Here is a 16,399-nt window from a genome sequence, read left to right as displayed (position 1 = left end):
TGCGGTTGCTTCCTTGGTAACGCGCGAGTAATGATGAGCGTAGTGCACGCGGCAGCGTGGGCGTACTACCTACCAGTGGAATGGACAGGCACGCTGCCTGCGGAATGAATTAGTCGCCGCCTGCCCGCGGAATGGATAGGTCTCATTAAATGCAGAGGCAGCACATCGCCTGCCAGTGGAATGGACAGGGCTCAATAAATGTCGAGGCGACACATCGCCTGCCAGTGGATTGGACAGGCGGCGTGCCTTATCCACAATAAATGCAGAGGCTGCGCAACCTAGAGGCCTTACTTCAGGCTCCGCCCGTTGGCTTACGTCACGTGCACCATGCCACGTGGCAGCATCGGGGCTCCGCCTAAGCGGGGAGCAGAAGCGTATACGGTAAGGTCCGGACACGTGTCGGTTCCGGACCCCCGCCTGGCCTTGATTAAGGCCTGGGTATTCTCTGTCCCAGAATCCCGGGACCCTGCTGTGAGTGGCCCGAACCCCACACAAAGGGGTCCAGAACCCATCCTAGAGGTCCGGTCTGCACCCATGGAGGTCCTGGACCTTACCTGGGTCCCCCGGTCTGTATATATAGGGGTCCGGCACTTTCCCATGGGGGTCCGGACTCACTGTTGATACCTTGGAGTATATCATCTTCTCTGGCCACGTGGCGGTCCCAGAGCCGTCCACATGGTGGGGTCGGGTGCTGTTGTTGGCCCAGAGTAGTCGCCCGAGGCTAGGGCGAGCCATGGTCTGGTCCCACGCACAGCTTCCTTACCACGCGACTAAAGATAGCCGCGTGGGTACTGCGTCTTCATACGGTAGTAAGGGGTACCCCTGTTTTAGGGTACTAACAATGGCCCCCGAGCCCACCTCAGGGGAGGATGCGAGCCTGTAGGTAGGGCCAATAGCCTGATTGGTGATTGGCACGCCGCTTCCGTGCGCCTGCTAACGTACTCGCCGTCAATCCTCCTTCGGTCACACCAACTGCCATATTTGTCTCCGCGGCTGACTGATCTGCAGCCCCCACGCCTAGTGGTTTCGCCGGGCCACGCGCGAGGCGCCTTGATACCGCTGCATTGGTTTAAAAAATCACCTTCTCTGTCTTCTGCCACGGCCCCGAGGAAGCGCACTACCGGCGCGTGCGGCGGTTCACTTTTTCTGCACCCGGGAACCGACACCCAAGGAGTATGACTCGTGGGCCTGGGCCCCCGTGTTATAGACTAGGTTGTTGTTTCTTGCGGCGGAGATGAAGAGGCGCGCTACCGCGGGCGGCGGTTCGCTTTTCGAGCGCGCGGCAGTTCGCCTTTTCCGCACCAGGAGTTTAGCGCACAATCCATATGACTTGTGGACCCAACCCCCCGTGTCATAGACTGGGTCGCCTGGGCGTCAGGTGTGCGTCGGTCGGGATTTCCTGTAGCATCTCGGGGCGCGAGCGGGAGAGTCTTCCTTGAAGAGGGATTCACCCTGCGTGCAGCAGTTACACTTTCACATTCTCTCCCAATTGCTGCACCCTTTCACCTTCAAGCTCTCTGCGCCCATTTGCATTCGTGCTCTTCTACTTTCCGCCACCGTAGTCGCCATGGCTTTGCTAGTTCATCCCAAGCGTTTCCAGTTTGAGGGGGCACTCAACCTGGTGCGCCACCTGCTCGGATGGAGCGCGCCGGCGCCACTCCCCTCGGCGATCTCGCCACTGGGGAGTTCGTGCTGTTCGTCTCCTACCTCTCCTATGGGTTGGCGCTACCGATCTCGCCTTTCTTCCTGCTGCTGCTGGAGGAGCTCGGGCTCCAGCTTCAGCACCTCACGCCCCACTCCATCCTCCAGGCGGCCATCTTCATCCACCTCTATGAGATGTTCGTGGGGGTGGCCCCCAGCACCTCCCTCTTCCGCCATTTCTTCGTGTTGGTGAAGTCTGGGAAGGCTAAAGACCACCTCGGCGCCTACTACTTCCAGACAAGGTCAGATTCAGCCGTGGCCTACATCCCCAACCTTGGCGGTGCAAGGTGGGAGAACTGGCGCGGCGACTGGGTGATCGCCAGCGCCGAGGCCAACGATCGCCTCGTCCTGCCGAGCAACGGGCCAGCACTCGACCGGAAGCAATGGAGGGCCAAGCCATCCCTGGCGCCGGAGTTCCTGCCCATGCTAGACAGAATCAAGACCTTGGCAACTAGTGGTCTGACCTCCATGCATGTGGTCGACGACTTCCTTAAGCGCCGGATCACGCCGCTGTAGAGGAGGGCGCGCCGGTGTTGCTGGTTCACCGGCTCAAACGACATCGGCCGGATCCAGCGCGGGCCGGGGACCGACCTGTCCTGGGAGGAGCTGGAACTTCTGGTGAAGGGGATTACTGGTGAGTCCTTCATCCCTGAGTCCCTAATCCTCCCCTAGGGCATCCCTGCGCTCTGCGACGACCCAGGGTTGAGGACGGCGATCTTGGCTACGCTGCCGACCTTCGACGAGAGCGGCGTGGCGGTTCGCCAGACCGGTGACCGGGCCCCCCACCATGGGATCCGGATCTCCGATGCGCCGACTGGTGGCCCCCAGTCTACCGGCATGGCTCCCAGCGCCCCCGCCGTGGCCCCCCGCCCCTTGGACAAGGGCAAAGGGGCTGCAAGCAGTTACTCCGCCCCAAGTGGCACCGGGGGGTCAGAGGAAGAGAGGCGACGTCGAATGCGCCACGCTGATGAGTCATTTATTTCGGACCCCCAGAAGCGTCAGAGGACTGCTGGTGGGGCCGAGGAGGCCGGCTGCCAGGCCCAGGGCGCGCAGAGGCACGTTAGTCCTCCACCACCACCACCATCGGGTTCGCCGCCACCACAACCACCACCACCGTCGAGTCCGCCGCTGCCACCACCACCTAGGGGTAATCTCCCCTAGGGGCACCAACAGCAGCAACAACAGTGGTCACCACGCTTCCAGGGTCGCTGGAAAGTCCAGGGCCCCAAGTGAGTGTAACCCCCTTTTTTCATTAGTCTATTTATCACGCCGACGGGTCTTAACCCATCCTTTGCTTGTCAGGGCTTCCTCCCCCTTTGCTCCCAAGGCCACGCCTCCTCCGCCAGATACCATGCCCGCCGATGGGTCCGGCTCTCAGCAGCAGGCATCTGCTGGGAGTGGTGCCGGCGGTCCGCCCCCAGCTACTGCAACTCTGCCGACGGCTACCGCAGCCTCAACGACGGTGATGCCGTCGAGTACACCGTCAGCAGCGGTGGAGGAGGGCCCAACTGCGCCTACCCCCGCCATCGAGGGCGACGTGGGGGGCGCGTCCAGCTCCATCCTGCCGCCCACTCTGGAGGAGCCAGAGGTGGTTTTTGGGCGACGGCTCCGGTCTGGCGCCGAGCCAGAAGCAGCGCCAGTTCCCCTCCCTCGGGTGCTGTCTCGTGCCCATCAGGCTCTTCATGAGACTGAGGCGGCGATCCTACGGGAGTGGGAGGCGCTTGAGGCCGAGCACCAGCGCCTCAGCGATTGGTACCAAGGCGGCGTCCCGCCAGTTCGCTTTCGAGCGGTCCGAGCTCGAGCGGGACCACAAGGATTACAAAAAGGACCTCCAGAAGGTGTACGCCCGGGAGCTGGAGGCGAGCCGGAAGGAGAAGAGGTTGGCCAAGAGGGAGGAGGCCTTGAACCAAAGGGAGGAGGTCGTCACAGAGCTCCGGGACAAGCTGAGTGCCATGGACAAGATCCTGGAAGAGCAGCGGATCCAGCAGACCGTGGCTGTGGAGAGGCTGCAAAAGCTGCAGCAAGAGCTTGAGGGCAAGGCCCGCGACGCCGCCCTCACCGAGGAGAAGCTTAAAGCGAAAGGAGAGTCCTTGGACAGGCGGGAGACGGACCTCGCCAGGTGGGAGAAGGATCTCGCCTTCAAGGAGGAAATGCTTGAAAGGCGGAAGAAGTTGCTAGCCGAGGATGAGCTCGAGGCAAAGGATAAGGAATGGACGCTGGAGGAGCGGGTCCCCCAGTTCGACGCGACACGGGCGGTGCCGAGTCCCCAGGTGGCGGAGGCTGCCAAGAAGGCCCTGGAAGATCTCCAGGCAGAACACTGCACCGGGGTCCAGCGGATAGCTAAGTGGGCCGGCGAGGCGAGCACGACGCTGGTGCCACTGGGGATAAGTGACATCCCGGTGTCGGGGCCGCCATCGTCGATCTCCGATGCCCTCCCGGTGCTGGACTCCACCGCCGAACGCCTTTGTTGCCTAGACCAGATCCTCGGCGTCCGCCTGGAGGCAGAGGGCAGCAGGCTCTGCCGAGCGGTGGTGGATTACGTGCTGACGTGCTTCTGGAGCCACGACCCGGCCATGTCCTTGGCGCCGCTGCGCCGGTGCTCGACGGTCTGGTGGCCGCCATAGAAGACACCACCTGGGAGAGCGTCCAAGACGCCGTGGAGACAGTGGTCGCGTGCTTCTAGCGCGACCCTGCCGATGCCGAGTAGTTCATACCTGTAGAAATGAGGCTAGGGCTCCGCTTGAAGGCGAATGTAATAACTTTTGTTTTTGTAAGATACTTTTGGGTACTATCAATCAAACAACACTTATCTGTATGCTATTTGTCCTTGCTGTGTGTGGCGTTACCAACTCCTCCCTGGTACTTGCCCCCCTGGGATGTAGGCTCGACGTGTCGAGGCTAGATACCAGTATACCTAAGAAAGAGTTGGTGACCCGGCCCCCAGGAGGTAGTCTCGACTGGGACCTGGACCTGTACACAGCTTCGGCTAGGAAGTGTTAGTAGCACACCCATAGGACCCATCGTCTGGTATCTGCCATCCTTTGATTCATGCAACAAGACCTGTAGGATTTATCCTGGGAAACCAAGCCTTATGCCTGGACCTACAAGATCACAACTCCAAATACTAGGGCACCCGTTGCAGAGTGGTGGAGGTGCAGGCTTAGGGTACGGGACCCGCAGGTTGCCGGACCCGCAGGTTGCCGGAAAACAAGCGCCCTTTCTCTAGAACCGGACCCGCAGGTTGCCGGACCCCCTGTATCAGGATAGGGGTCCCGAACTACAAGCCTGACTTACTCAATTCGGATGTCATCATACCAGCAAGGGTGGGCACTGTATGGGTGGGTTAGATAAAAAATAATATCTGGAAACTGTAGCATAATAAAACCATCACAGAAGCACATCTGGGGGGTAAATCTTTTCTTTATAACTTGATATGCATGGGTGCAGACCAACAGGCCGGGCTTATGAGCGCGGACCTCACCGAACTGACGTACACATATGCACAACCTAGTTACAAAAAGAAGAAACCTTAACCCCTCAGACTTGCTCCAATGGATAGAACTTACGGAGATGCTCTACGTTCTAGGGGTTGGGAAGAGGCACTCCTTCAGTTGTGGCAAGGTGGACACACCCGGGTCGGCATACTTCCGTCACCTTGAAGGGTCCTTCCCAACTGGGGGAGAGTTTGTGGAGCCCTTCTCGGTTCAGTACTCGCCTTAGGACTAGGTCCCCGACCCTGAGCTCCCTACTATGCACGAACCGTTGGTGGTAGCGCCTGAGCGCCTGGTTGTACCGTGCATTTCGGATCGCCGCTTGCCATCTGCGCTCATCGATGAAGTCCACGTCCTCACGTTGTAGCTGTTCCTGCATAGACTCGTCAAACGACTGGACCCGTGGGGATCCCATAAGGATTTCCGGGGGAAGGCAGGCTTCGGCCCCGTAGACCATGAAGAACAGAGTCTCCCCGGTAGCTCGGCTGGGTGTGGTCCGGTTCCCCCATAGCACAGACGGAAGCTTGTTGACCCAATTTGCACCATGCTTTTTCAAGCAGTCATAGGTGCATGTCTTGAGTCCCCTAAGGATTTCTGCGTTTGCCCTCTCCACCTGGCCGTTGCTCTTGGGATGAGCCACAGACGCAAAGCAGAGTTGGGTGCCAATGCCCTCGCAATACTCCTGGAAGAGCCGACTTGTAAACTGGGTCCCGTTGTTTGTAATGATACGGCTTGGGACCCCGAATCTACAGACGATTGACTTGAGGAAGGCAACAGCAGCACCCTGGGTGACACTAACCACAGGGGTGGCCTCAGGCCACTTTGTGAACTTGTCGATGGCGACGAAGAGCAAACGGTACCCGCCGACGGCCTTGGGGAATGGTCCTAGGATATCCACCCCCCATACAACGAATGGTCAGGAGGGTGGAATCATCTGCAGAGCCTGAGCTGGTGTGTGTATCTGCTTTGCATGGAACTGACACGCCTTGCAGGACTTTACCATCTCAGCTGCATCCTGGAGAGCTGTTGGCTAGTAAAGGCCATGCCGGAAGGCCTTACCAACCAGTGTGCGGGATGCTGAATGACTTCTGCACTCTCCTACATGGATCTCCGTGAGTAACTCACGGCCCTCCTCCTGGGTGATGCACCGCATGAGAATGCCGTTGGCGCCACGGCAGTAGAGATCTCCCTCTACCACCATGTAGTGTTTAACCAACCGCACTATGCGCTCTGCGGACACATGATCTTCAGGAAGGATATTTTCTTTCAGGTAGTCTCGGATCTTGGAGATCCATGCATCGAGACCACTCTGCGATACTGGCTGTGGCGCTAAGAGGCTGACAGGACCCCCTGTAGCACACATAGTCTTCGGTGGGTTTTGTAGATGGTACGCCACCGGGACCGCTAGCTTCGAGGTGCTAGTCTCGCCCCCTTTGCCCAGTTCGGCAGGCTGGGCGGTGGGTCTCAGCAGCCATCTTTCGAAGATGCCCTCAGGCACGGGTGCCCAAGTTGATGCCCTCACGGAGAGTTCATCTGCCACCGAGTTGCCAGCCCGAGGAACATGTTGCAGTTCCAGGGCCGTGATGTCTTTTTCTAGCTTCCTTACGTGGAGGAGGTAAGCTGCGAGCCTGGGCTCATTGCAGCTACACTCCCCGCGGACTTGCTTGATGATCAGCTGGGAGTCCCCCTTCACGAGGAGCTGGCGGATCCCCAGGGATAGGGCGGCCGACAAGCCGAAGATCAATGCTTTGTACTGTGCCATATTGTTGGTGGCCTTGAACTCAAAGTGCACCATGTACTTCACTTGATCTCCGCTTGGGTCGATGAGGACCACTCCAGCTCCGCCACCCTGCTGGCGGGCGGATCCGTCGAAGAAAAGCGTCCAGTGGGGCTCGGTGAAGACCGGATCCTTGGGCTCCGTAGGTGTGGGGTCCGAATCGGGATCTGGACCCCCAGGTGCGCACGGGGGAGGTGTCCACTCCACGATGAAGTCAGCCAGGACCTGGCTTTTGATGGCGTGGCGAGGCTGGAAGTCCAGCTGGAACTCTGCAAGCTCCGCGACCCACTTGGCGATGTTGCCTGTGGCGTTAGAGTTGTGGAGGATGGCCCTTAACGGAAAGGAGGTCACCACCATGACCCTATGTGCCTAGAAATAGTGGCGCAGCTTCTTGGACGCAACAAGCACAGCATAGAGAAGTTTGTGCGTATCAAGGTACCTGGCCTTTGCTTCATGGAGGACCTCGCTGACGTAGTAGACCGGCCTTTGAACGGTCCGGACCCCTGCCGATCCCTCAGGTTCCTGGCCTTCTAGTGCCACCTGGTCTTCTTGTGTCGTCCTTTCGACGACCAGCACCATGCTCACTGCTTCTGCAGCTGCCGTGATGTATAAATACAATGGCTCCCCAGGTTCTGGAGCTACCAGTATTGGTAGGGACATCAGGTACTGCTTCAACTCTTGAAAGGAATGTTCCGCCTCTTTGGACCAAGCGAATGGGCCGGACTTCCGCAATAGCTTGAAGAAGGGCAGCGCCCTCTCAGCCAGCCATGAAATGAAGAGGCTAAGGGCGGCTAATGACCCCATAAGCTTCTGGATGTCCTTGATACGGGTCGGGGGCCTCATCGCCTCAATCGCTTTGATCTTCTCCGGGTTTGCTTCAATGCCCCGTTGTGAAACCAGGAACCCCAGCAACTTTCCTGCGGAGACACCAAAGACGCACTTGTCCAGGTTCAGCTTCGTGCGTGTTGCCCACAGCTTGTCGAAGACTAGGGCTAAGTCTTCCACTAGGGTCGACCCTCTCTTAGTCTTGACCACGATGTCATCAACATATACCTCTACTCTATCCCTGATCAGGTCCCTGAAAGTCTTACTCATCGACCACACAAATGTTGGCAATGCGTTTTTCAGACCGTAAGTGTCGGAGAGGAAATTCTCCAGCCGGGTGGCGGAATGCACCTGCCCTAAATCCTAAGATGAGGAGGGGCCTAAGCGTTTTGGCTGCTAGATGGATTCAGGATGAACGCAAGAACACACAAGGGTTTAGAGTGGTTCAGGTCGCCGGAGCGTAATACCCTACTCCACTGTCTATGTATTGTATGAGAGTCTGAGAGCGTGTAAGTGAATCTGCCTTGTAACGTTGTGTGCCCTCCCTTTTATAGCTCAAGGGGGCACGTACAAGGGTGCTGAGACCCGACATGTGGGCCTAGGGGCAAAATGGATGGAAGTAACTAATGGTGTAACGCCTGGGCGATCTCCGAGCGCCATAATGTCCGTAGTCCATACGATATTGATATGTCGCGGCTGCTTCCTCGGTAACGCGCGAGTGATGATGAGCATAGTGTACGCCGCAACACGGGCGTACTGCCTGCCAGTGGAATGGACAGACACGCCACCTGTGGGATGGCCTGGTCGCCGCCCGTCAGCGGAGTGGACAGGGCTCGTTAAATGCTGAGGCAACACATCGCCTGCCAGTGGAATGGACAAGGCTCATTAAATGCCGAGGCGGCACATCACCTGCCAACGGAATGGATAGGCGGCGCGCCTTATCCGCAATAAATGCAGAGGCCGCGCGGTCCAGAGGCCTTACGTCAGGCTCACCATGCCATGTGGCAGCATCGGGGCTTTGCCTATGCGGGGAGCTGAAGTGTATACTGTATGGTCCGGACACATGTCGGCTCCGGACCCCCGCCTGGCCTTGATTAAGGCCTGTGTATTCTTTGTCCCTGAATCCCGGGACCCGCCCTAGGGGTCCGGTTTGCGCCCGTGGAGGTCCCAGACCTTACCTGGAGGTCCGGTCTGCATATACAGGGGTACGACACTTCCCCATGGGGTCCGGACCCACTGTTGATACCTTGGAGTATATCGTCTTCTCTGGCCACGCGGTGGCCCTGGAGTCGTCCATGTGGTGGGGTCGGGTGTTGTTTACCACGCGACTAGAGATAGCCGCGTGGGTACCGCGTCTTCATGCTGTAGTAAGGGGTACGCCTGTTTCAGGGTACCGACAGTGGCCCCCGAGCCCACCTCAGGGGAGGATACGAGCCTGCAGGTGGGGCCAAAGCTTGATTGGTGATTGGCGCGTTGCTTCCGTGCGTTTGCTGACGTAATCACCATCAATCCGCCTTCGATCACGCCAACTGCCATGTCTGTCCCTGCGGCTGACTGACCCGCGGCCCCATGCCTGATGGTTTCGCTGGGCCACACACGAGGTGCCTCGATACCGCTGCATTGGTTTAAAAAATCACCTTCTCTGTCTTCTGCGGCGTCCCCGAGGAGGCGCAGTACTGGCGTGAGCGGCGGTTCGCTCTTTCTGCACCCAGGAACTGATGCCCAAGGAGTATGAATTGTGGGCCTAGGCCCCCGTGTCATAGACTAGGCCGTTGTTTTCGGCGGAGATGAAGAGGCGCACTACCGCGGGCGGCGGTTCGCTCCTCGCGTGGCGGTTCGTCTTCTCCGCACTCAGAGACCAGCACACCAGCTGTATGACTTATGGACCTGGGCCCCCCTGTCATAGGCTGGGTTGCCTGGGTGCGCGACGGGCGGGATTTTCTTGGGCGTCTCGGGGCGCGAGCGAGAGAGTCTGCCTTGAAAAGGGATTCACCCCGCGTGCAGCAGTTACACTTTCGCATTCTCTCCCACCTGCTGCACCCTTTCGCCTCCGAGCTCTCCACGCCCCTATGCATTCGCGCTGTCCTGCTTTTCGCCGCCGTAGTCGCCATGGCCTCGCTAGTTCATCCTGAGCGTTTCCAGTCCGAGGGGGCACTCAACCTGGTGCGCAACCTGCTCGGATGGAGCACGCCAGTGTTTGCTGGAAGGATCCACGTCGGCGCCACTCCCCTCGGTGATCTCGTCGCCGGGGAGTTCGTGCTCTTCGTCTCCTACCTTTCCTGTGGGTTGGCGCTGCCGCTTTCGCCTTTCTTCTTGCTGCTGTTGGAGGAGCTCGGCCTCCAGCTTCAGCACCTCATGCCCCACTCCATCCTCCAGGCAGCCATCTTCGCCCACCTGTGCGATATGTTCATGGGGGTGGCACCCTGCACCTCCCTCTTCCGCCATTTCTTCGTGTTGGTGAAATCTGGGAAGGCCAAGGACCATCTCGGTGCCTACTACTTCTAGACAAGGCCGGATTCGGCCGGCGCCTACATCCCCACCTTCAGCGGTGCGAGGTGGGAAAACTGGCGTGGTGACTGGGTGATCGTCAGTGTCGAGGCTAACGACCGCCTCGCCCTGCCGAGTGACGGGCCAAGACTCAACCGGAAGCAATGGAGGGCCAAGCCATCCCTGGCGCCGGAGTTCTAGTTCGTGCTGGACAGGATCAAGAGCTTGGCGGCGGGCGTCCTGACATCGATGCACGTGGTCGGAGACTTCCTGAAGCGCCGGATCACGTCGTTGTAGCAGAGGGCGCGCCTATGTTGCTGGTTCACCGTCTCAAACGACATCGACTGGGTCCAGCGCGGGCCAGGGACCGACCTGTCCTGGGACGAGCTGGAAGTCCTGGTGAAGGGGATTACCGGTGAGTCCTTCATTCCTGAGTCCCTGATCCTCCCCCAGGGCATCTCTGCGCTCTGCGACGATCCAGGGCTGAGGACGGCGATTTTGGCCACGCTGCCGACCCTCGACGAGAGCGGCGTGGCGGTTCACCAGACCGGCGGCCGGGACCCCCACCACGGGATCCGGATCTCCGACACGCCGAATGGAGGCCCCCACACTGCCGGCGTGGCTCCCAGCGCCCCCGTCGTGGCTCTCAGCACCTCCGCCACGCCCCCCCGCCCCTTGGACAAGGGCAAGGGGGCTGCAGGCAGCTCCTCCGCCCCAGGTGGCACCGAGGGGTCGGAGGAAGAGAGGCGGCGCCGACTGCACCGCGCCGACGGGTCATGCATCTCGGACCCCCAAGAAGTGTCAGAGGACCACTGGTGGGGCTGAGGAGGTCGGCTCCCATGCCCAGGGTGCAGAGGCACGTCAGTCCTCCGCCACCACCACCATCGGGTTCGCCGCCACCACAACCACCACCACCGTCAGGTCCGTCGCCGCCACCACCACCCGGGGGCGATCTCCCCCAGGGGCACCAGCAGCGACAGCAACAACAGCAGTAGCAACAGCAAAAGCAACAGTCGCCCCGCTTCCAGGGTCGCTGGAAGGTCCAGGGCCCCAAGTGAGTGTAATCATCTGTAGAGCCTGAGCTGGTGTGTGTATCTGCTTTGCGTGGAACTAGCACGCCTTGCAGGACTTTACCATCTCAGTTGCATCCTGGAGAGCGGTTGGCCTGTAAAAGCCATACCGGAAGGCCTTACCGACCAGCGTGCGGGATGATGAATGACTTCTGCACTCTCCTCCATGGATCTCCGTGAGCAACTCATGGTCCTCCTCCTGGGTAATGCACCGCATGAGAATGTCGTTGGCGCCACGGTGGTAGAGATCCCCTTCCACCACCGCGTAGCGTTTAGCCAACCGCACTATGCGCTCTACGGACACATGGTCTTTAGGAAGGATATTTTCCGTTAGGTAATCCCGGATCTCGGAGATCCATGCATTGGGACCACTCTGAGATATTGGCTGTGGCGCTAAGGGACTGGCAGGATCTCCTATAGCACAAACAGTTTTCGGTGGGTTCTATAGATGGGACGCCACCGGGACCACTAGCTTCGAGGTGCTAGTCTCTCCCCCTTCACCCAGTTCGGCTGGCTGGGCGGTGGGTCTCAGTAGCCGTCTTTCGAAGACGCCCTCGGGCACGGGTACCCAAGTTAATGCCCTCACGGAGAGGTCATCTGCCACCGAGTTGTCAGCCCGAGGAACGTGTTGCAGTTCCATGGCAGTGAAGTCCTTTTCCAGCTTCCTCACATGAAGAAGGTACGCTGCGAGCCTGGGCTCGTTGCAGCTACACTCCCCACGGACTTGCTTGATGATCAGCTAGGAGTCCCCCTTCACCAGGAGCTGGCAGATCCCTAGGGATAGGGCCGCCAACAAGCTGAAGATTAGTGCTTTGTACTCCGCCATGTTGTTGGTGGCCTTGAACTCAAGGTGCACCATGTACTTCACTTGATCTCCGCTTGGGTCGATGAGGACCACTCCAGCTCCACCAACTTGCCGACGGGCGGATCCGTCGAAGAAGAGCGTCCAGTGCGGCTCGGTGAAGACCGGACCCCTGGGCTTCGCAGGTGTGGGGTCCGAATCGGGATCCGGACCCCCAGGAGCGCTCGGGGGAGGTGTCCACTCCACGATGAAGTCAGCCATGACCTGGCTCTTGACAGCGTGGCGAGGCTGGAAGTCCAGCTGGAACTCAGCGAGCTCCGCTGCCCACTTGGCGATGTTGCCTGTGGTGTTAGAGTTGTGGAGGATGGCCCTTAACGGAAAGGAGGTCACCACCACGACCCTGTGTGCCTGGAAATAGTGGCGCAACTTCCTGGACACAACAAGCACAATATAGAGAAGTTTGTGCATCTCAAGATACCTGGTCTTTGCCTCATGGAGGACCTCGCTGACATAGTAGACTGGCTTCTGAATGGTCCGGACCCCTGTCGTGCCCTCAGGTTCCCGGCCTTCTAGCACCACCAGGTCTTCTTGTGCCGTCCTTTCGACGACCAGCACCATGCTCACTGCTTCTGCAGCCGCCGCGATGTATAAATACAACGGCTCCCTAGGCTCTGGGGCTATCAGTATTGGTAGGGATACCAGGTGCTGCTTCAGCTCTTGAAAGGCTTGTTCTACCTCTTCGGTCCAAGAGAATGGATCGGACTTCTGCAACAGCTTGAAGAAGGGCAGCGCCCTTTCAGCCAGCCTCGAAATGAAGCGGCTAAGGGCGACTAATGACCCCGTAAGCTTCTGCACGTCTTTGATGCGGGACGGAGGCCTCATCGCTTCAATCGCCTTGATCTTCTCCGGGTTTGCTTCAATGCCCCGATGCGAAACCAGGACCCCAGCAACTTTCCTGCGGAGACACCAAAGACACACTTGTCTGGGTTCAGCTTCGTGCGGGTTGGCCGCAGCTTGCCGAAGACTAGGGTTAAGTCTTCCACTAGGGTCAACCTTCTCTTAGTCTTGACTACGATGTCATCGACGTATACCTCTACTCTGTCCCTGATCAGGTCCCCGAAAGTCTTACTCATCACCCGCACAAATGTTGGCAAGGCGTTCTTCAGACCGTAAGGCATTACGACATAGCAGTAAAGCCCATCCACTGTTACAAAAGCGGTATGCTTCCTATCTTCCCTAGACATCTGGATTTGATGGAAACTAGAGTAAGTATCTAAGAAGGACAATAGGTCGCACTCGGAGGTAGAATCCACGATTTGATCTATCCGTGGAAGTGGATACGGGTCCTTGGGACAAGCCTTATTAAGGCTGGTGTAGTCGATGCACATCTGAAGCTTCCCATTCTCCTTGGGGACGATGACTGGGTTGGCTAGCCACATTGGGTGATGAACCTCTTCGATGAAGCCAGCGTCTAGCAGCTTCCGGACCTCCTTTCGGATGAAGTCCTGCCGCTCGACAGACTGTCTATGAGGCTTCTGACTCACTGGCTTGGCATCAGGGTTGATCTTCAGATGGTGCTCGATCACCTCCCTGGGGATCCCAGGCATCTGCGACGGCTCCCATGCGAACACGTCGGCATTTGCTTGGAGGAAGGTGATGAGCGCGAGTTCCTATTTTTCCTCCAGATCACCCGCAATGCGAGTGGTCTGGGAGGAACCCGCGCTGAGCTGGATGGCCTTGACGGGGACGTCGTCCGCTTCGGATGGCCGCACCTTCGACACCTTGGTAGGCGCCTTGGTCCCGGAGGTCGAGGGGTCCCTCCCTCCATCGTCCGGGCGAGCAGCTTCTGCCGCCAGGGCGTGCAGCTTTTCCACAGCCGCAAGCGCAGCGGCGCGGTCGCCCCGCACGGTGAGGACCCCGGCCGGAGAAGACATCTTGAGGACCAAATGCCCGTTTGAACCATCATGCTCACACCTAAACCAGTTGAGCCATCACCTTAGGCCCTCCCCTAAACCAGGGAGTCCCTGATCATCCCGCTCAAAAGGTGGTAAGGGTGACAACCCTTCATCATACCCATTTTGAAAAACATTTTCTTTTGAAAACTCACATCTTTTCTCAAATCATTTGTAACAAATATGTCAAGGAGTATAAAGATTGATTGCGGCAAGCGGCTGGGTGGCCATAATAACTTGTCTCAAAATCATATCATGCATAAAATAACAGGCTGAGGGTTGTGGTTGAAAACATAGGTAATTTATGCATCAAAGGGATCCAGTGAGCTTGTCATTGCTTTAACCGGTGAAGGGTTGAGAGCTCACGGAACTGGCTTCTGGCTCCACTGCCTGGCATAGACTTGCAGATCTGGCCTCCACGAGATGGCACGAACGCTCTGATAACTACGCAACATGAACAAGCAAACATACAAACCAGCAAGTATATTAACAAATATTTAGTATAGTGATCAGAATGACGATATATGGATGGGCAGAGTTTTGAGCAGAATCTGTGTCATGTGGTGTTGTGATATTACTGGTGGTGGAGTGGAGGTGCTTACGAGGAGGGTAGATTGGAGGCAAAACGACACTATGCGCGTAGCCGGCAGAGCGGAGTAACTGAGTGGGTGGGGGTTTGCCTTGGCTGAGGGTGTTGAGTGTGTGGAGAGGGAGATGGTAACTGGGTCTATTTATAGCTGGGTGTATGTGGTGTAGTACAGTTAAGATTGGGCGTTCGGGTTTACCCAAAATTTCGGGTCGGGTTTTTTTATATTTCGGGTTTCTAACAGTTGAACCCGTACTCGTACCCGAAATTTTGGGTACCCGCAATTTCGGGTACCCGCAAATTCGGGTTTAGGTTTGGGTAAAATTCGGGTACCCGCTATTATAAATCATGCACAAGATTTACAGGCTAAGGCAACTCGGCGTCTCAGCGTAGCAGGCTAGCAGCTGTAGGTCTGCAGCTCCAAGGCAACAAGGCTCCAAGCAACAAGCCTCCACTAGATCACCTGCCACCTGGTAGGCTGGTACCAGCAGCAAGGTAATAATCAACACTTCAGCAGGAGGACAACAACAACTAGCAAGGAAAAAACAAAGTCATGGAGGCTTGGAGGCTTGACGACGCGTGGGCGTGTGGCTGGTGTGACGCACGGCTGACCGCCTGGGACTAGCTAGCCTGCCTGGCCGACTGGCGGCTGGGCCTGCTGCCCTGCTGCCTAGGAGTGGGAGGACTAGCTGTGGCTGGTGCGCGAATGCGTGGTGCGCCTGCAGCGGCCTGGCCGGCTGCGCCTGCCGCCTGGGAGGACGTCGCTGGGGGCGCCGCCGCTGGTGCCGTGTCAACTACAAACGAAGTGCTGGATAGGGAATTAGGGATTAGGGACTCCAGGGTCAGGGAGCTAGGGTTGGGTTGCGTAGTAGGCTATCAACTGGGCTGTGGCCCGTGGGCTGTGCCGCAGTTGGGCTAGTGGCTAGCGTTTGGCCTGCGCGTGCTGGCGAATTTCGGGTAGAATGGGTACTTCGGGTACTGCAGGTTAATACCCGATTAGGCCCGAACTTAGTTCGGGTATTCAGTTTCGTTACCCGTTGGAGTTGTTCGGGTAACGGGCCTTGTGCTAAATGGGTGCGGGTTCGGGTATTTTGGGTAACGGGCTTCGGGCTCGGGTTTTATGCCTAGTCCTAAGTACAGTAGAGTTCACTGTTTGTGAGAATAGTGACGAATGAATCGTCTGACTTAGCCTAAACAGAGAAATGATAGGCAGAATATGGGACAAGAGTATTTTGGGAGTTTTCTGGAATATGGACCATGCTTAAGGGATGATATGGTTGGATAGGGAATAATTTGATAAGAATTTAGAAACAAGAATTATTGAAATCTGAGTTTGGGAGCCTGGTTCGAAAGAATCTCAAAGTTAAGCATGCTCAACTTGGAGAAACCTGGGATGGGTGACTAGATAGAAAGTTCTTAATGGAAGGAAAATCACAGTCACCGAAGTTCGTATGACTGGAATATTTGTCTGGCATGTCTTAAGTGAACTGGACAGCATGATGGATGAGCAATTGAAATTTGGGGTGATCGGATGATCGATGAATAGTAATGTCGGGGACCATAATTAGGGGTACCCCCAAGACTCCAAAACTCGGCTGATAACCACCATCAGCACAAGCTGCAAAGGCCTGATGGGCTCAATACATGTCAAAGCTCCATCCACTCAAGGGACACGATCTCGCCTCGCCCGAACCCAGCCTCGGGCAGG

The sequence above is a fragment of the Zea mays genome, chromosome 1 (assembly GCF_902167145.1).
Source record: "Zea mays cultivar B73 chromosome 1, Zm-B73-REFERENCE-NAM-5.0, whole genome shotgun sequence".
Taxonomy (NCBI): domain Eukaryota; kingdom Viridiplantae; phylum Streptophyta; class Magnoliopsida; order Poales; family Poaceae; genus Zea; species Zea mays.
This window is presented reverse-complemented; position numbering follows the sequence as displayed.